This window comes from Xenopus tropicalis, chromosome 3 (genome assembly GCF_000004195.4).
Source record: "Xenopus tropicalis strain Nigerian chromosome 3, UCB_Xtro_10.0, whole genome shotgun sequence".
Lineage (NCBI taxonomy): Eukaryota > Metazoa > Chordata > Amphibia > Anura > Pipidae > Xenopus > Xenopus tropicalis.
In genome coordinates, this window is record NC_030679.2 from 134,412,870 (window position 1) to 134,435,295 (window position 22,426).

Below are 22,426 nucleotides of genomic sequence, written 5' to 3' on the forward strand. Positions count from 1 at the left end.
AGATTTTATCGTTATCTGACTACATTTTCCAAACTGTCTTATAAACTAAAGGACCAATCACCATGGTAAGAAAATTATCGGGACAATAATTTCGTACATCAAAAATCATATATCGTATATCTGGGCGTGTACGGCCAGCTTAAATGAGGAGCCAACCACAGACACAGCTTGCCCGTAATGAGTGTGCATATTATCAGTGGGATACAGCCACGACCCAACAACTACGCACACTAACCCCTTTTTACAGCCCCCCCTATTTGCCATATGTTGGAAATATGAGAGCCCCCTTTGGAAATACACTGCACACTGATAAAGCTTCAAGCCCTGTGGGTACAGAACCTCAATATGCAGACACAGTTCAGACAAAAATTCACTCAAAAAATGAATTCTATAGGTTTATATTGCTGCATCACTAACACACAAAAGTCATTGTGCCCCAGACACAGGTACTGTATACACCAAACACACTAAAGGTGGCCATACATGTTAAGATCTACTTGCCTGGCGAGGTCGCTAAGCGAGCAGATCTTCTCCCGATATCCCCACCTACAGGTGGGGGCGATATCGGGTGAATTCAGGCTAATTGGGTCGTTTGGCCCTGGGGCCAAACGATCGAATTAGAACACTGGTAATAGGCGCAATTGGTTTAGGGACCACATCAACGAGCAGGTGTGGTCCCTGATCCAACTACATTTTTTAACCTGCCCAATCGATATCTGGAGGATTTCGTTTGTGCCAATAGGTGGGATGATTAGCTGCCAAATCGGTCTAAGGGACGGATATCGGCAGATACAATCGCCCATGTATGGCCACCTTAAGCATAGGCCATGCATCCCCGAATTAAAAAGAGTCAATGTTAGGAAATAAAGGCACATGGGATTTTTATTCTTAAAGGGGACCTATCACTGTAAAAATAAAAATTTGGGTTTTATAATGAATTTAAATAGGACTTTTATATTATTATACAGCTTTTTATGTCTGGGTGACAGGTCCCCTCTCTCCCTTTTGTAAATACCATTTAGGTAGCAGAGGGAACTGGTTGTCGGTTGCACCTGTATGCCTGGCACACCATCTCCCATGATTCATTTGCATTGTTCATTTGCATGGCTGCACTGTAAATAGCACCGATACATGGTGTGCCGCGGGAAGGGCTTGTAACCTACATGCAAACGAGACGGAGCTTGCCCGAGTGCAGCTGCAGAAACTCTCCTTTGTGCTCATTCCGCCCAAGTTTCATTCTAATGTATGTACATAACACAACTGGGGTGGAAATTACTATACAGTATATCATTATTATTATTATTATTACATACCTCTCCACATATGAAAAGAAAAAACTGGGACAATTGAGACTATGTCCGCCCAGTCATCCCAGTTACACCCATACTGGTCCTCAGGGACCAAATTTAGCCTAAATCAGAAATATTACAATATTAATGTTATTACCGATGCACCGATTTATCATATCTTCCAACACTGAACATCTTAGTCCCGATAAAACCAGGTCACCCACCATCACAAGCTACCCATGATATGGAGCTGTCCTAGAAATATAGGCACAACTGGATGGTATAATACATTGGTGAAAGGAGTGATCCCCCATAAAGTAAGTAAATAATGAAGCAAATATAACCTACCTTGATTATGTATAATGCCACAGGACTCTCATATTGCTACTAGAGATGCGCCGAATCCACTTTTTTCAGATTTGGCAGATGCACCGAATCCTTTGTAAAAGATTTGGCTGAACTGAATCCGAATCCCAAGAAGCATATACATAATTAGGTCACGGAATGGTTAGCGGAATGGTTAACTTCCGTTTTATGTGACAAAAAGTCACATGATTTTTTAGGATTCGGATTTGGCTCGGCCAGGAGCATGGATTCGCCCGAATCTGAACCCTGTCGGAAATGGCAGAATCTTGGCCGAATCCCGAACTGAACCCTGGATTCGGTGCATCCCTAATTGCTACCCACAGGCAGCACCCCATGCCTCTTATGCTACAGTCCTCCAATCCAAACCCACTTACGATGCAAGACTCTAAAGGTCCCCATACACGGGCCGATTCTAGCTGCCAATAATGGTCCCTTAAGCTGGCCATACACACACCGATAATATCGTACGAAACGAGGTTTCGGTGCGTGTATGGCAAGTCGGCGAGGAAGCTGCTGATATCGGTCGACTCGCCGATCGGACCAGTTAAAAGATTTTGATCGGGCACCATAGAAGGCGCCTGATCAAAATCTGCCTTCAGGGCTGAATCGGCAGAAGGAGGTAGAAATCCTATTGTTTTCTGCCGTTTCAGCCCTGAACGGTTTGTGGCTGATTGTACGATTGCAAATTGCCACGTGTGTGGCCACCTTTAGACCAATTCGGCAGCTAATCGGCCCGTGAATGGGCACTACCGACGGGCCTGCCCGACCGATATGTGGCCTGAAATCGGGCAGATCTCGATCGGGCAGGTTTAAAAATCTAGTCCGATTAGGGAGCGCATTGGCTCGCTGATGCGCCCCCCCAACCGACTTTGCCTATGCCTGTCATTATAATTCGATCATTTGGACCCAGGGCCAAACAATCGAATTAGCCTGGATTCTCCCGATATCGCCCACCCGTAGGTAGCATCGCCAAGCGATCGGATCTTAAGGTGTATGGGCACCTTTACACGCGTGACTCCTAAGCTGAGGGCGTAGCGCATACATAGCGCACCCCAATGATGCAGTATTTATCATTTCAGTCTGAGGCTAGGCAGGTATGCTCAGGACTTTTCACTGGTATATTTACTGTAACTGCTTCTATTTGCACAGGAATCTAGGAATGATGCACTTAAAGGTACTTAGCCTTTGTTTGTCTAGTCTTTGTTTGTCCTGTAAGCAAATCACACAATACCATTTGTCACTATCTCATTCATTCCTATGCCAGTGAGCTATACAAAGGCAACATAAAGAGTGCCTAATTTGTTGCACAGACAGCATATTTTTAACATAATGCCAGTAGCAACCTATGCCCGATACACCCAAAAGCTTCCCATTAAGCCCTGTATCTTCTGGGGTCCATGGTTTAGGACTGTCCTGCTTTAAATAGGACAATTCCAGGATATTCAGTATCTACTGTGCAGTCTGACACTTTAAAAAATGAAAAGTCCAATTGGCTGCAATAAGATTTTATTTTTATTAGTGGACACTTTGGTTATTAAAGGAGTAAGGAGATTGGGTAAAAACAAAAATGTGCAAGTGCATTATACTTCAATGAATATAAATGGAATGTACAGGTATAGGACCCATTATCCAGAATGCTCGGGACCAAGGGTATTCCAAATAAGGGCTCTTTCCGTAATTTGGATCTCCATACCTTAAGTCTACAAAAAAATTAATAAAACATTAATTAAACCAAACAGGATTGTTTTGCATCCAATAAGGAATATTTATAACTTAGTTGGGATCAATTACAAGTTACTGTTTTATTACTAAAGAGAAAAAGGAAATCAGTTTTAAAATTCTGAATTATTTGATTAAAATGGAGTCTATGGGAGACAGGCTTTCTGTAATTCGGAGCTTTCTGGATAACGGGCTTCCAGATAAGGGATCCCATACCTGTACTGAGAAAAACTGTGTTTTGGGCTAATTAATTAACAATTTCTCCAAAAACCCTACTAGTCCCGCCCATCTGTTCCACCTCCTGCTGCCTCCTTCCCCAGGATTTGCAGAGGAGTCTGCCTTAAGGTCCCCATACACAGGCCGATTATAGCTGCCGATATCGGTCCCTTGGACCAATTCGGCAGCTTATCGGCCTGTGTAGGGGCAGAACCAAGGGGCCTGGCCAACCGATATCTGGCCTGAAATTGGCTCGTTGATGTGGTCCCCGAACCGACTGCCCCATTGCCGTGTCTAGAATTCGATCGTTTGGCCCCAAGCGAGCGCATCTGCCCGTGTATGGCCAGCTTTACTCAGCACACTGAACTATAGGATAGGAACCAATCAGCAGACAGGCTGACCTGATAGGGAACTGAAGTCTGTCTTTGCTTGTGTGCCTGCAGGGCTGTGATTGGCTATCCAATCAGGAACCATAGCAGATCTATGGGGAGCTCCATATTAATATTTACCCCAAAGTAAAACCAGCACCATATCCAGTATCAGTCAACATTACCTACAAGTATTTAGTTATGTTATATGTGTCCTTTAATGATGTTTACGTTCAAGGTTTTGGTCTTGGAAGAGGAAAAATATGTACGACTGTATGTATCCTTTTCTTGGGGAAGGCAATTTATAAGTGAAAAATAACACTGGAGTATTAATGTCTTAACATTTGGTAATGTAACTGTTATTCGGAACAGGTCTAATGCATGGAAAGGCAACCACAACAGCTACACGGCTTCATTAGATGAATAATGCACTGTATAACTATGGCGTACATTTCTACAGACATCGGAATCATATGTTACCCATGTGCCCCTTTCTATAGTCTTCATGCCCTACACTTTGCACCAATATCACATTATCAGTTTAGTCCACATATATCTATATATATATATATATATTTTGAAGGCTACTTACCATCAAATGTGTTTTTCTTTTTAGGTATTATGTGAAAATTTTCATGGGGGCGGGGCATCTAAACTAAATGATTTGCTATGTAGCCCAGGGTAGCTTCCAAACAGTAGCACCATCTTCAGGAGGGTGGATATTCCACTTCAATAGGATGTTCCAGCCATTCCAACTAGTAATTCAGCTCTGAATACTTTTAATGAACTTCCATTGTGTTTGTCATGTTCTCATCATTTAAAAATATCTGGCCTCCAATCTAACGGAGCCTTCCCAGCATATAAGGCAGGCTTCACTGAGCAGTATTACCTTCCAATGTTTGAGATGCCTTCTAATGATCAAGGCTGTCTTCCAGTTTAAGCTGGCCACACACGTGGCAATTTTCGATCTTACGTGTGACCATCGGTCACACGAAAGGTCGTTCCAACCCTCCACTGACATTTAGGGCTGAAACGTTAGATATAGAGGTGGAAACAATAGGATTTCTACCTCCTTCTGCTGATTCCTTCTGCTGATTCAAACCTGAACATAGATTTTGCTCGGACACCTTCAATGAAGCCCAAACAAAATCTTCTAACCTGCCCGATCTGCGAGTCGACAGCCTCCTGCAATATCGGTCGACTCGCCAACTTGCCATACATGCACCGAATATCGTACGAAACGAGGTTTCATGCGATATTATCGGTGCGTGTATGGCCAGCTTTAGAAAACTAACTGATTAGAAGACATAATGACACCATCTACTGTTGAATCAAGCTTCCACTACATGAGTATCGCTGCCTTTCATTGAGTAAAGCTTCCTACTGCTGTTTTCTTAGCATTAATTAGAATGGCAATCAGTGTTATCATTGAGTAAAACTGCCATTCACTGAGCAATAGTGTTACATTGAGCGTTATTATGAATCAGTGTAGGTAGCTTGCAGTGAGTCATGCTAGCATTCATTCAGTTAATGACGCTAGATTCCATAAGCAAAGTTACCGTTGACTGAATGGGCCCTGCCTTCAGCTGAACGCCAGTTGCACTGCTTTTTATTGAGTTGTTTTCCCAATTAGGTTTGGGATGCACTTCTACTACTTTTTGTTGGGCAACACAGCTGTGTAGTAGATGATGATACCAATTAAACAGCCATTTAATGACTAGTACCGCCATTCAATAACTAGTACTGACTTCGAGTGATATACTATGACTATGACGGTGGAGAATGCTACCATTTATCAAGTGGCAAATCTTTCTAATAAGCAATTGTCCACTTTCTAATAGTCATAATATTTACACTCTCTATACATCGATGGCTGAAAGAGACGTAGTATTAACTCCTCCCTCATCTTCCCAGTTGCCTTCAACAGAAAAACAATGAGGAGAGATCTTATGGGGACAATAAAGGTGCAGTGATTCATTGCCCGCCATCTTGTATCAGCCCACATTGGACTGCACAGGCATCTACCTTAATTGGCATTTGAAGCTGCAGAGCAGTTAATGAAACAATACATTTTATGGTGCTGATGCTTATTGACTAATACTGTCTATTAGAGGATAATACTGCCCAGCAACTGGTCACGTGTCTTACCAGTAAACAACACTGTACTGTATGAAACAAAATAAGCTTCAGTGTTATCCACTTGGGAAATGCATAATGGCAGCATCCATACACTGACCAATCCCCCGTGGTATGGCTCACAGGGTATAGACTAGTGATCCCCAACCAGTGGCTTGTTAGCAACACATTGCTGCCCAACCTCTAGGCTATTGCTCCCAGTGTCCCCAATGCAGTTGGTTATTTTTGAATCTCTGGCTTGGTTGAAAGTTTTTGTTGAATAAAAACAAGATGTACTGCTACCAAATAACCAATCACAGCCCTAATTTGGCACCCCATAAGCTTTTATGATTCTTGTGTTGCTTCCCAAGTCTTTTTACATTTGGCTCACAGGTATAAAATTTGGGCACCCCTGGTATAGTCCATATTTTCAAACATGACAGTTGAATTAAGGATGGTTTTTCAATATGGACCCCCAATGTGACATGTCCAGATGGTCAAGCATTATGGTTGAAAATGGCAAATTTAGGCCTACAGGCAGTACAGTTTTATCATTTTTGACAAAAAGGTCAAGCTTGCCAAAAGACTTACTTATTTCTCATGCTCCATCAAATAAACGAAGCTTAAGTAATAAGTCAAGGCAGCTATATCTGATCGGCCCATGAGCCAAATAAACAGTCAGTGTACGATGGGCCACACACAGTACTGACCCTTCCTATTGTTCCAATTGTTGGTGCAAAGAGCTCCTCTTCACTCTTAAGGTGGCCATACACGCACCGATATTATCGTACGAAACCTCGTTTCGTACGATAATCGGTGCGTGTATGGCATGTCAGCGAGCCGACCGATATCGCAGGAAGCTGCTGATATCGGCCGACTCGCCGATCGGCCAAGTTAGAAAATTTTGATCGGGCGCCATAGAAGGCGCCTGACCAAAATTCTCCCTTCAGAGCTGAATCGGCAGAAGGAGGTAGAAATCCTATTGTTTCTACCTCCTTACCTGCCGATTCAGCCCTGAATGGTGTGTGGCGGATCTGACGATGTTTCGTGCGACCGACGGTCGTACGAAACATCGTGAGATCGCCACGTGTATGGCCAGCTTTATTCTGCCGATGCTCAAGACCAAGCCTATATGGTGCATCGGCAGATGAAAATTTCAAATCTGCAGATTTTTTTAAACAACTGATATCCATTGTACCTGAATATTGGTCAAGATGGGTGGGCCACCAGAATCATGCGTATGGCACATTATTTTTCAGAATTGCTACAAAATGGCTATCGGCATCCTAGAATGAGTAAAGCTCTTTTCCAAAGAGGAAATCAGCCTTTACTTCATGGCACGTTCTTCCACTGCTAGTTTCCCAATGAATACGATTACCTGCTAATAAATGAGCATACTGAATAAATTGTCACTTTGTGATTAATGAAACTGGCTCTGTGTGGGACTTCCAAAGAGTAAAGTCTTTTTCTAATGAACCGTACTATAGTCAGTGCTCTAAATACCTAACGATAATTGTGTCTGCTTTTAAACGCTTGTGCATGGGTGAACTTTTAGGTAAATTTGAAGCAACTGAAGAGTCAACAAATCTATTATTATTATTATTATTATTATAACCTATTATGAATTCTAGTAAGTATGTCTATCTCTGCTATTGGTTAGACCTCCGAAGAGTCAGGAGCAACCCTACAATGACTATGATTGGTCTTACATAGTTACTGTATATACAAAATGGATTCTTGTCCATCAAGTCCAACCTTTTCTCCAAGTGAAACCAACCTGATCCGGAGGAAGGCAAAAACCTATCTAAAGCTGGATCCAGTTTGAATTCCTTTTTGGCTCCAAAAGGACAATTCGATCAGTCCCTGGATCCACTTGGAAATCATTTCAGTATTTTTTCACTTGCTAAAAAGGCACCCAACTTCATTTTCGTTCTTCCACTCTCTACCAATTTACCATAGCTACCTTTCAGTCATTTTAGTCCTAGTCAGAAATAACTTACCCATAATTTAGTGACGCTCTATAGTCTTCATATCAGGAGGCCCTGGGTGAATTCTTGAGTCAGCGTGGTCTGTCATAGACCCAAAATGGTCGTTGGTGTAATTGTCATACACACACACTAATAATCAGAAGGTCTTGTTCTATGTAAGGCCAGTGGTTCCATGGAAATCACAAGCACTCTACATCTGTATTTAGTCCTTGAGATTTGCAGTAATTGTTTTTATAACTTACCCCAATACCATAGAAACCTGCATTATTTTAAAACTGGAACATATTATAGCTGTGATACACTGAGAGAACAGGAGCAGTTGCTAAATGCTGAGGATAAAACTTGGGTACCATGAAGCCAGCCAGATTATTCATCAGGACATCAGGAGGTCTATTAAGCAGCCCTTTAGCTTTTGTTGAAATACAACCCCAGGCATTTCTTACAACCTTCAGTGTGTGCTGTTAGAACTGAAGTTCAACAATAGATGGTAGACCAGAGGGCTACATTTTTGTGAATTGTATTGCCATACATTGAATATACATTGTCCGAGGAAGCATTCCAATTAGGCAATTCCGATTCAATGTGTAGTGCTGGCTTTAAATGAGTATGATAACCCCAGCGAGCATAAGGCTTCCATTGACAATGACTACCTTCACAAAGGCTGCCTTTATGTATCTAAGACAACCTTCGATAAAACAGAATAGTTCCGAAAGTTAATATTTCCCACTATGGGAATGGAATTCCTTTGAGAAAAGCAACTTTCCACTAGGTTCTATTACCTTTTAATGAGTGTCGCTGCCTTTCTCTGTGTGGAATGTACTTAGCTATGAGATTCTAAGATACTTCCAAGGTGTTTGACTCTTTTCCAGTATGCCTGCCAAAGGGCTTCCAGTCAATAGCACTAGTTTGGAATGAGTTTTCTTGCCTTCACATGAGTGATGCCGCTTCCTTTGTAAGACTGTTTTTCAATAAACATGACAGATTTCAAAAGAATCAGACTCCTCTGACAATCAGACGAACACGAGCATTGCAGGAGGAGCCAGACGTTGGCCTTTGCATACAAGTTCATCTTCCAGTGGTTGCCAATGAATAATGAGAGAAATGGGACATTTCACAAACGCATCTGATTTCCATCAGCGAGTCTGCTCATAAATCCTATACGGCCATATAGTTTAAATGCCCAATCTTTAGTCCAAGGGGAAAAGCCATTCAAGAATTGAAAGGCCACTTTCTTTTACCTTATATTTCCTTGAAAAAAAAAATCAATGTCAATGTGTTCCACTTGGTGAGCCTACCTTGAAATAGATGAGACTTACTTCCACTGAGTAGGCAATTAATGAGTTGGTTTCCACCAAGTGGGACTAAGTGGCAACGTGATGGGGTTGCCTAGCATGGACTAGGCCTACATAACAGGGACATTCTAAAATGTGAGGCTAATTTCAATAAATTAGATTTATTTTGATATATAAGCGATATATAGCAGCATTATAACAAGCTTCCTAAGGAGAAAGACTTTCTTTTAAAGAATAATCACAACATGCTTCATTACAGAGAAGGTGGACTTTGGCTTTGAAGATCCCTACTGGGCGAGGTTGTTGTCCACCTTGTGATTGCTTCTCATAAGACAAGATGGGCTGGTTGTGTTTATTTGCTGTCAAATTTCTGTTTCTATGAGAGACGGCCCTCTCGCAGGATAGACTGAGGGTAGTTGCATTCATCCAATGGATCAAACTGTTTTCACCAGGGAGAATCCCTCCCCGGTGAATTAACCTGCTTCTCTGCAAATGAGACAGCCTTTCCGTGTTCATTCGAGACGGTAACGGTTTGAATGTGACCACAACCCCAGCATATGAGACAATACCTTACACAGGGATCAAGAGGATCTCCCAGTGAGACAGACGACCTATCAATGAGCCTTACTGGTTATGAGCATGACTGCGAGTCAATCTGTTAGATAGATTTCCTTAAAGTGAGACTCTAGTGATGACTGCCTTCCGTGCAGATAAACAATGTATTTATGCATGCATTGCAGTATACACAATCCCCCCATTCATTTACTTATGCAAAGAGCAAGATGTGCAGCCTTACAGACTAGAACTGTGAATTGGTTCAGATATAAAAGAATTGGCATCTATATATATAGTTATATGTTTAATACAATATAAAAATATATAATTCCCTTTTGTGCCATATCTGCCTCTTTCCATCATGGTAGCCCTTCTTTTTCTTTACCATTTTCTTCTTCCACTAATGGTATCCTCTGACCTACACCATTCTATACCAACATTCTAGCATCTATGTATCTATGTATCTATCTATCTATCTATCTATCTATCTATCTATCTATCTATCTATCTATCTATCTAGATATCCTCTTGGCTTCATGCACCTGTCCATATTACACAGATGACATACAAACAGACACACACACACTGTACACATATTACATAGACACAGTAATCGGACATATAGACATCGGTATATTACCATTAACAGATGAATCTCGTGTATTCAATATAGGAATATGGAAGAGCGTGGCTGCTATCGTGGATGCATTAAATAGATATGGGAACACATAGGTGCCTTTATAAACACAGGGATGAGGCATGTGCTTCTGGACATGTAGGCAGCCATGTATGAAGACAAACACATATGTACAACATGAACACGGTGACTGCTGCTGAATGAGAATTCTTACCTGATTGTGCTGGTGCTTCTCCAGATGTACGGCGGGCTGATTGCTAGTCACCGATCCAGCGCTACTTGCCAGACTGCTACAGACATTATACCACCAGGGGAAAAGCCTTCTGGCCCAGGCCCCACGTCCTGCGTCTGTTAGCCCAGGGGTGGCTAATGTCCAAAAGCTGAATTTTGCTTTTTCTCGGTCGGATTGTAGTCCGGGTTTCGTGTGGGCAGACTATTGACACCAGTTTTTGATTCAAGGTCCTTGTCTCATCTGCTTCCCATGGCACCTTTCCAGGAGTCCAGTAAATGGCCACCACTTGCGGGCAACTTCCAATACATGGGACCAATTCCAGGGTGGTATAAATTCTGTTCAGACGTGAGCGGTCTTCTCCCAGCTCTGTGGCCCCAATACTGTGCAATGGTCTGTCTGGGATTGCTGCTACAGAATGATAGCTACTCCCTTCTCAAATAAGCCGCACGTTTTTCATATTTGGCTCTTTCTACTTCTTCAGGCTCGCAGCCAGTTCGGATTTGTGAGCGGTCAGGTTGCAGTATATCCTAATGGCAGTCTTCTATTAGTAGTAGTGGCCACTAGCCATGTTTGTATCCTGTTGGCCTGGCTACAAGTCGGGAGACTTCTTTCCTTCCCCTAAGTCCTGTATAATATAAACACAAAAGAATGGTTTCTGCCAGCCAAAAGGTGCATTAAAAGCGTCTCCAGGCTACTGGTTTGCAGTGGACTTCTGCTAGCCCTGTAAGCATCGCATACATCCTTCTTCCAGTTTGATTGCCTGCGTGTCCTGGCCACTGGCCACCTTTAAAGATTTAGGGTATTTAGGTTTACTCTGCAGTTTGCTAGTCCAGCAGTTCTTTAATGATGACCTTGCCCCCCTTGTAAGGTAGCCATTGGCGGATTGTTACAAGCCACCACAGGAGAGATCTATGCCCTGTGAGCCATAATCATGGCGCTGTGATGGATGCCAGGCAGGAGAGCATCAGGAGCCCCAGCAGGAATAAATCAGCCCCCCTCTCTGTGTCCCTGCACCTCACTAACACAAAATCAGCCTTTATTTCCCCCTGCTGTCTCTTTTGCCACCAGCGCTGGATTCCCACTGTAGCCCCTCTACACCTGTTTAGCTGTCTCTCCCCCTACTGGCTGTCTCTTGCTCCCCCCCTTCCAATCTCTGCTGATATCACTGTAGGTTGCTGCTCTCCCCCAAGCCCAGTCTGTCTGTATTTACCTCACCTCTAGGTACTGATGTTCCTGACGCTTAAATCCCCCTCTCATCCCGCAGTCTCTCTGCCTCTAGCTGCCTATTGCTGTGACATTTCTCCCCTCTCTGCTCCTCATTCCTCCTCCTCTGCCTCAGATGCCTGGCTTCTCTCCTGCCTTCATTTCTCTCTTGCCTCCTATCTGGGTGTCTTCTCTCTATTTCTCCCTCCCAGGATCTGATTCTCTTCGACTGCTCCTCTTCTTTCAGTTTTTTTTAATCCCACGTAAAAGAAAAAACAAAGAAATAAATGAGAGATTCAGGGGCTGTTTGGCTCTCCCTGCCCCTCCTCCGTCTCCCTCCCTGACTCTCCTCCCTCCCCCTCACTCTCCTTAACCCTCTGCCTCTCTCTCTCTCTCTCTCTGCTCACTTCACCTTTCCCTCCCTCTCTTGTCTGCCTCTTCTCTCTCTATATCAAACTTCCATTTTCTTGCAATTCACACCTTCTTGCCTTTTCTGTGGAAACCTCTTCTCTCCAGTCCTGAATGTGTCTCGGAGTCTCTCCTTTGCTTTCCCGCATCTTCATTTTCTTCTCCCTTTTCATCCCTCTCTCTATCTCCACCCTCATCTCCCTTTTACTCACCCCCTCCTCCCTTATTCCGTATTTGTCGTTCATTTCATCTGTCTCTGGCTCTCCACATCCTTTTCTTTCTCACCCTTTCTCCATTTTCTCTTCAATTCATTTTGCATTTTTACCTGTGATACTTTATTATGCCCATTTTCTTTCTCTCTGCCTCTCTCTCTGACAGTATTTCTTTGCCTTTGCCTTTGACTCTTCCTTGTCCTCTCTCTCTCTCTCTCTCTCTCTCTCTCTCTCTCTCTCTCTCTCATTCTCTCTCTCTATCTCCCTGTCTCTCTTTTTCTCTTAATCACTCTTTCCTACTATCCATTGTTCTGTCTTTGTCTCTTTATCATTTATTCTTCTCCCCTGTCTCTTACTGTCTTTCTCTTGCACCCTGTCTTTCTTGCCCTCTTTGTCACTCTCTCTCTCCCTCTCTCACACTCTACCTTTCACTTTCTCTCTCCATCACTTGTGCCTTTCCATTCTCTTCATATTTGTTCTTCACCCCCCTCTTTCCCTCCATCACATTTTCTTTGCATTCTCCTCTTTCTCCTTCTCTCTTTCTCCCCCTCACCTCTGGTTCTCTCCCTCCCTGCCTCTCCCCCTCTTACTTTATATTTCCCTCTCTCTCCATCTTTATTTCTCTTCCTCTGTCTTTCCCCCTCTTATTTCATATTTCTTATTTTTTTCTCGTTTTCTATCCTATTTCCCTCTCTCTTTATCTCTTTGCATTTCCCCATCTCTCTCTCCATCTCTCTCTCTATCCCTCTCTTTCTTTTATCCCCCCCCCCATCCCTTTCTATGAAGGGGTGTCATGTCTAGCACCCAGAAAGGATGGAGCCATGAAACAAACAAAGGCACATACAGTACAGCAGATGGATACAGAGGCTAAGACAGTCGTTCATAAATAAATGTCTCCTTGTGTTGGAGTGTAAAATGCAATCAAATTTAAAGTTTTATTCTGTAGCTATAGAGTTTTTTTTATTTTTACAATGTTTTCATATATTATTTCTGGCCAGATATGTACAATTGTCCGTCCAGTGGTTGCTGAACTGCAGTATGAATTTTGACTCAACTGTTAAAGCATTCTGGGAGTGTAGTTTAACAGTGGCTGGAGCTGCAGGGTAGGCAATGTTGTAGTATGGCAGGGATTATATTAGCCTTTGGCTGTCAGTGGGATTTGGGAGTTGTAGTTGAACCACATCTGGCTGGCCTGGGGTTGCCCATGCGTGATTTATAGCATTTACCTATATGAGTGAAAATAAGCAAGGTTTGCAGTATTCGTTGGCTTTGCACACACGGATCTCTGACTCCCTCCTGGTGCCACCCCTCACCTCTCTAGCAATACATCGACATGGCAGTGCCGTTATGCGCTTAGTTGGCAAGCTTGCCAGCTCATATTCAGGCTTAGCAAAGTCCGGACCCTGCCTAACCCTAGAGATGGAGTGTTCTGTATCTAAGCAATTTCCCGTGCCCTAAAGGTGCCAAGGTCTTTATCCTGCCATGTTATACAGATGCCAGGCTGCTTTCAATGGCAGATGGCAGGGGGTGATGTAAGTGAGAATGGATTTAATCCAGAGTGACTCTATTTATTCAGGAACATAGTGCCAAAAAATCACTGTATTATGCTAAAAAGCCACCTTTTTTGAGAGACAAATAGCTTGCTCTCAGAGGGAAACGGGTACAAATCGGGGACATGAGACCCTTAACCTCACCCCCCCCCCCCCCAGTAATAATCAGGCTGTGTTATTAGATAATACACCAAATGGTAGTAAATAGTCTTGTTTACAGTGCCTTGTATTGGTAAAATGCAGTTCAACCCAACATAGGCAAGCCATTAACACAAACAAACACAAGGGGTAATGTAATAAAAGGTGCAAAGTCTAGTAACCTATAGCAGCCAATCCCCGGGTGGAATTTACCAGTCACAAGCACTTGATTTGTTTCTATGGCTTACAACAGTTAATTCCCACAAGCTACTATCCCACTGCTACTATAGGCACCATCTCTCCCTACTATACCTGCTATCCCACAGCCCCAGTCCCTTCCCAGAGGCTATTATCCCCCCACTGCTACTATAGGCACCATCTCTCCCTACTATACCTGCTATCCCACAGCCACAGTCCCTTCCCAGAGGCTATTATCCCCCACTGCTACTATAGGCACCATCTCTCCCTACTATACCTGCTATCCCACAGCCCCAGTCCCTTCCCAGAGGCTATTATCCCCCACTGCTACTATAGGCACCATCTCTCCCTACTATACCTGCTATCCCACAGCCCCAGTCCCTTCCCAGAGGCTATTATCCCCCCACTGCTACTATAGGCACCATCTCTCCCTACTATACCTGCTATCCCACAGCCCCAGTCCCTTCCCAGAGGCTATTATCCCACTGCTACTATAGGCACCATCTCTCCCTACTATACCTGCTATCCCACAGCCCCAGTCCCTTCCCAGAGGATATTATCCCCCCACTGCTACTATAGGCACCATCTCTCCCTACTATACCTGCTATCCCACAGCCCCAGTCCCTTCCCAGAGGCTATTATCTCCCCACTGCTACTATAGGCACCATCTCTCCCTACTATACCTGCTATAACACAGCCCCAGTCCCTTCCCAGAGGCGATTATCCCACTGCTACTATAGGCACCCTCTCTCCCTACTATACCTGCTATCCCACAGCCCCAGTCCCTTCCCAGAGGCTATTATCCCCCCACTGCTACTATAGGCACCATCTCTCCCGACTATACTTGCTATCCCACAGCCCCAGTCCCTTCCCAGAGGCTATTATCCCCCCACTGCTACTATAGGCACCATCTCTCCCTACTATACCTGCTATCCCACAGCCCCAGTCCCTTCCCAGAGGCTATTATCCCACTGCTACTATAGGCACCATCTCTCCCTACTATACCTGCTATCCCACAGCCCCAGTCCCTTCCCAGAGGCTATTATCCCACTGCTACTATAGGCACCATCTCTCCCTACTATACCTGCTATCCCACAGCCCCAGTCCCTTCCCAGAGGCTATTATCCCACTGCTACTATAGGCACCATCTCTCCCTACTATACCTGCTATCCCACAGCCCCAGTCCCTTCCCAGAGGCTATTATCCCCCCACTGCTACTATAGGCACCATCTCTCCCTACTATACCTGCTATCCCACAGCCCCAGTCCCTTCCCAGAGGCTATTATCCCCCCACTGCTACTATAGGCACCATCTCTCCCTACTATACCTGCTATCCCACAGCCCCAGTCCCTTCCCAGAGGCTATTATCCCCCCACTGCTACTATAGGCACCATCTCTCCCTACTATACCTGCTATCCCACAGCCCCAGTCCCTTCCCAGAGGCTATTATCCCCCCACTGCTACTATAGGCACCATCTCTCCCTACTATACCTGCTATCCCACAGCCCCAGTCCCTTCCCAGAGGCTATTATCCCCCCACTGCTACTATAGGCACCATCTCTCCCTACTATACCTGCTATCCCACAGCCACAGTCCCTTCCCAGAGGCTATTATCCCACTGCTACTATAGGCACCATCTCTCCCTACTATACCTGCTATAACACAGCCCCAGTCCCTTCCCAGAGGCTATTATCCCACTGCTACTATAGGCACCATCTCTCCCTACTATACCTGCTATCCCACAGCCACAGTCCCTTCCCAGAGGCTATTATCCCCCCACTGCTACTATAGGCACCATCTCTCCCTACTATACCTGCTATCCCACAGCCCCAGTCCCTTCCCAGAGGCTATTATCCCCCCACTGCTACTATAGGCACCATCTCTCCCTACTATACCTGCTATCCCACAGCCACAGTCCCTTCCCAGAGGCTATTATCCCACTGCTACTATAGGCACCATCTCTCCCTACTATACCTGCTATCCCACAGCCACAGTCCCTTCCCAGAGGCTATTATCCCACTGCTACTATAGGCACCATCTCTCCCTACTATACCTGCTATCCCACAGCCACAGTCCCTTCCCAGAGGCTATTATCCCACTGCTACTATAGGCACCATCTCTCCCTACTATACCTGCTATCCCACAGCCCCAGTCCCTTCCCAGAGGCTATTATCCCCCCACTGCTACTATAGGCACCATCTCTCCCTACTATACCTGCTATCCCACAGTCCCAGTCCCTTCCCAGAGGCTATTATCCCCCCACTGATACTGCTACTATAGGCACCATATATGGTCACGGAACCCCTCAGTGACTTCTAATATCCTTATCATTTACAGTAGGGGGTACATGAGTGATACTCAGAGTTCCCTATATATCTCAGCCTGCAGACTTGTGCAGGTCACAGAATTCCTCAGTGACTTCCAATATACATGACTCCTTATATGAACATATTATTTAGGAGTGTGTTCAGGCATCTCTTGTCGGTACGTGAATATATTGGAGCATATCTTTGGTCTCTTGATAATTCTCAGATAATACTCTGGCCTTTCTCTCTGTTTCTAATTTGCAGACATTTGATGGATGGTTTAATATGTTCAGCTTCAGCCTTGTGACATAAACCTGCTCCCAGATATGAAAATAATGCACACAGATTGGGATTTACTGATATCACACAAACATGCGCAAAAACCCATGCACAGACATAAACTAGCAGAGTAACATATATCTCAATATAACTGCATGCGCATATACATGATAAATATGGCACAAATACTGATGCATACACACATTTATTATGTAGAGAAAGGAATGAAGTGAATAGCTGAGATATATCTCCATGAAACATTGTTTTCATGAACCAGAGTCTCACTGTGCTGTTACATACATAACAATCTTTCCTTAAATGTGTACTAGACTGATTTGTGGCAGATTGGCTGGGGCAAACAGCACAGAGAACTGCCCTGGGCCCTGCAGTTGCAGGTAAGAAGGACACTGGAAAGTTCAGCAATGTACCACATATCGAGCAGGTAACAGCAGAACTTATTGAGCAGGATAAGGGACGGGACTGTGGCTTTGGGATAGCAGGTATAGTAGGGAGAGATGGTGCCTATAGTAGCAGTGGGGGGATAATAGCCTCTGGGAAGGGACTGTGGCTGTGGGATAGCAGGTATAGTAGGGAGAGATGGTGCCTATAGTAGCAGTGGGATAATAGCCTCTGGGAAGGGACTGGGGCTGTGGGATAGCAGGTATAGTAGGGAGAGATGGTGCCTATAGTAGCAGTGGGGGGATAATAGCCTCTGGGAAGGGACTGTGGCTGTGGGATAGCAGGTATAGTAGGGAGAGATGGTGCCTATAGTAGCAGTGGGGGGATAATAGCCTCTGGGAAGGGACTGTGGCTGTGGGATAGCAGGTATAGTAGGGCGAGATGGTGCCTATAGTAGCAGTGGGGGGATAATAGCCTCTGGGAAGGGACTGGGGCTGTGGGATAGCAGGTATAGTAGGGAGAGATGGTGCCTATAGTAGCAGTGGGGGGATAATAGCCTCTGGGAAGGGACTGGGGCTGTGGGATAGCAGGTATAGTAGGGAGAGATGGTGCCTATAGTAGCAGTGGGATAATAGCCTCTGGGAAGGGACTGGGGCTGTGGGATAGCAGGTATAGTAGGGAGAGATGGTGCCTATAGTAGCAGTGGGGGGATAATAGCCTCTGGGAAGGGACTGGGGCTGTGGGATAGCAGGTATAGTAGGGAGAGATGGTGCCTATAGTAGCAGTGGGATAATAGCCTCTGGGAAGGGACTGGGGCTGTGGGATAGCAGGTATAGTAGGGAAAGATGGTGCCTATAGTAGCAGTGGGGGGATAATAGCCTCTGGGAAGGGACTGTGGCTGTGGGATAGCAGGTATAGTAGGGAGAGATGGTGCCTATAGTAGCAGTGGGATAATAGCCTCTGGGAAGGGACTGTGGCTGTGGGATAGCAGGTATAGTAGGGAGAGATGGTGCCTATAGTAGCAGTGGAGATAATAGCCTCTGGGAAGGGACTGGGGCTGTGGGATAGCAGGTATAGTAGGGAGAGATGGTGCCTATAGTAGCAGTGGGATAATAGCCTCTGGGAAGGGACTGTGGCTGTGGGATAGCAGGTATAGTAGGGAGAGATGGTGCCTATAGTAGCAGTGGGATAATAGCCTCTGGGAAGGGACTGGGGCTGTGGGATAGCAGGTATAGTAGGGAGAGATGGTGCCTATAGTAGCAGTGGGGGGATAATAGCCTCTGGGAAGGGACTGTGGCTGTGGGATAGCAGGTATAGTAGGGAGAGATGGTGCCTATAGTAGCAGTGGGGGATAATAGCCTCTGGGAAGGGACTGGGGCTGTGGGATAGCAGGTATAGTAGGGAGAGATGGTGCCTATAGTAGCAGTGGGGGGATAATAGCCTCTGGGAAGGGACTGGGGCTGTGGGATAGCAGGTATAGTAGGGAGAGATGGTGCCTATAGTAGCAGTGGGGGGATAATAGCCTCTGGGAAGGGACTGGGGCTGTGGGATAGCAGGTATAGTAGGGAGAGATGGTGCCTATAGTAGCAGTGGGGGGATAATAGCCTCTGGGAAGGGACTGGGGCTGTGGGATAGCAGGTATAGCAGGGAGAGATGGTGCCTATAGTAGCAGTGGGGGGATAATAGCCTCTGGGAAGGGACTGGGGCTGTGGGATAGCAGGTATAGTAGGGAGAGATGGTGCCTATAGTAGCAGTGGGGGGATAATAGCCTCTGGGAAGGGACTGGGGCTGTGGGATAGCAGGTATAGCCCCTTAAAATACAGGATGTTGGACCACAGTGGTCAGAATGGTCTCTTGAATAAATACCTAGACTCTTAGCTACAAAGCATGGCACAACTGCTGTTTTGTTTAAATAAATAAATCAATTATACCCCCAAATTTTCTGTAGTTTTTGAAACAAATAAAAACTTGTTGTTAGTGTCCTTTTATGCATTATGGTGCTTTGTAGGGTCAGGGACTTTTGCTCCAAGGAACAGCACATGATTTATTCATGCATTGCAGCACTGGCAGGCACAAGAAAGCCAAAGTTTCCTCTTGAGACAAAATACTTGCAACCAATAAAGGTTCCAATTCTTGAAAGATTAATGGAATCTATACACATCAATATAACAATCAGTGCACAACCTGCCCATGTCTGAGTATTTATAACCCAAATAACCCCTGATTTAGGCAGGACAGTCTTGAACTGAGTACTCCAAGGTGAAGGGATTTGCAGCAAGTGGGTGCGGTTTCTGGCAGACTGCGGCATGTATGGGCATAGATGGGCAGAGAGGTATGTGTATAAGTTGCACAATTCCAGATTCCTACCTGTCCAATTTTGTTTGGTTTTTATGCTTAGTCTTGTGCCTCTTGGGTTCATGGGCTCTTTGGGGGGACAGGGTTAAAGATCACAGATATCAAAATCCATCTAGCACATAAAGCACTGGCTGTTAGAGTGAGGAGTTCCATATCCATACAAAGCAAGGTGCTACGGGGCCAGGTTATATGGGTCAGAAAGCTGCACAGTGAACTATATCATTATGACTATACATGGCTGGACCAGTCAGTCTAGCGGCTGGAGAGCAGTTTAAAAGGGGTCTGTTATGTGCTGATTGTGTATTCATTTTTTACCCCATCAACATGCAATGTTCCACTTGCATTCAGTCCCATAAGGAAGAATGGGATGCATTTCTTCCTGCGCTCCCCTATGGTGGAATGCAAGAGAACGCCACCGCAGGGGAGAACAGGAAAAACACCAGTCAGTATGAGACTTAAATGTATTTTAATAAAATACCATTAATTTTATTCATTACACATGGACACCTTCATCACACCCAAACAGATAGGAATCAGGCAATCTGTATGATTCAGCTCTCATTGATTGCAGCCTCCCTTCAGCAGAGCCTCTGACTTAACCCTGTATGTGCTGAGTGCTATCAGTGATTACTAGTGATGTGCACATTACTAGTGATTACCTTATCTATGTTCTCTGGAAGTTTACTGGCATTTAAACTGACCATACACGGGCCAATAGAAACTGGCGATTTGGTGCCTCCTGCCTTAAGGTGGCCATACACGGGCCGACTATAGCTGCCGATATCGGTCCCTTGGACCGATTCGGCAGCTAATCGGCCCGTGTATGGGGAGAGCAGAGCGGCCTGGCCGACCGATATCTGGCCTGAAATTGGCCAGATCTCGATCAGCCAGGTTAGAAAATCTGGTCGGATCGGGGACCGCATCGGCTCGTTGATGCGGTCCCCGATCCGACTGCCCCATTGCCGCCCACATAATCCGATCGTTTGGCCCCAGGGCCAAACGATAGGATTATTATTTTTTTTACCTAAATGGTCCCCGATATCGCCCACCCGTAGGTGGGGATATCGGGGGAAGATCCGCTCGCTTGGCGACATCGCCAAGCGAGCGGATCTGCTCGTGGATGGCCACCTTTAGCGTGAAGACACACAGGGCTACTAGTAGCAGCTACTTGTCAGGGCTACTAAAATAGACAATGCTGATCATTTACTGATAATTGTCTGTACGTGTGTTAGCAGAGGCAAATCTCAGTATTGTCCATGGCAGGGTATTTTCTGGAGTTTTGTAGCCATGAAAAGTAGCTGCTACTAAGTAGCTCTGTGTGTCTTTGCCCTAAGTATGAAGTCCCATGGAAAGATTAGTTATTCCTTTGTGGATATCTAATGTAAGTTTTGCAAACCTGTAGTGCCTCATCTGTATCAATGAATACTTACGTATTTTTGCCCGAAAAAATAAACGATTATATTGCGAAATGCAAAATACCAATATTATTTATGGGCATTTTTTTAAATTCCCACCAAGAATGTAATGCCCTGGAGGCAATCACCCTCTTTAGGGTTATGCCACACATAAGGACTCGTACGTCCACAAATTCTAGCATCATCACAGGGTGATATACTTGGCACTATTGCACTTACCACAATTGCAATTAATTCTACAAACTTCCTGCAACTGTGCTTGCACTTTGTCGCAATTTGGATGCTACTGAGTGGAATTCCTCCTGACTTAATTTTCAGTGTCCACAAAGTTAGTGGTGTCTGTGCCCAATTCCTTAGACACGTGTGTTGCACCTACTGAGCAGCGGTCAGGACTACACTGCACTGAGAATAATTAAACGGAAATGCATGGATTACATATTGACGCAAGAGCCTTTAATGAAAGTGGTTTTACATGCAAGTGACTGGGGAAATTGCAGGGGCCGCAACTGCATTTGCAGACTTATATAAGTCCTATGGTGTTTTTATACTGTGTTTTTTATAAATTGCTGTCATGGCATAAAAATTCCAGTGGGAAAATCAAGCAAATTAATTTTCATGTATAGGTAAGATGCATTTCTTGTGCGTAACGTCACCACATTGTCAATCTCATTGTGAAAAAGGGCAGCAATATACATCAGTGCCTATCAGTTACTATTATTTAGTTATTATACACAGTTATTATACATTTATATTCCAACGTGTGCCGGAAGTCCAGGTGTTTTCGTTTAATTCTGATTTTGATTCTCTAACAATACAGTGTCTGACATGGCACTTTGGGCTGCCCTGCCTTGCCAAAACATTTGGAATTGCTATTTGTGTTTTCATTCTCACATGAAATGTAGAACAATGTGCAAGACTTGGTAACCTCAAGGGGGAAGAACAATAGAATGAAGGAGACTAAAGGTCCCCATACACCATAAGATCCGCTCGTTTGGTGATGTCGCCAAGCGAGCGGATCTTCTCCCTGGAAGAATCCAGGGTAATTTGATCGTTATAACGGCAGGTATATGAAAAGTCGGTTTGGGGACTGCATCAATGAGCAGTTGCGGTCCCCGATTCGACTAGATTTTCTAACCTGCCCGATTGAGATCTGGCCGATTTGAGGCCAGATATCGGTCGCGCAGGC

At 44.8% G+C, this 22,426-nt stretch overlaps 1 protein-coding gene across 4 annotated transcripts in view; it reads right to left on the reverse strand.

Moving 5' to 3' along the window:
* adgrl1 (adhesion G protein-coupled receptor L1) overlaps positions 1 to 12,320 on the reverse strand; it is a 180,182-nt gene extending 167,862 nt beyond the window's left edge. For all 4 annotated transcript variants that reach the window (XM_012953139.2, XM_004918880.3, XM_004918881.3 and 1 more), the window contains exon 1: positions 10,760 to 12,320. The gene's annotated coding sequence lies outside the window, so the exon portion shown is untranslated. The remainder of the gene's footprint in view (positions 1 to 10,759) is intronic.
* Between the last annotated feature and the right edge of the window lie 10,106 nt (positions 12,321 to 22,426).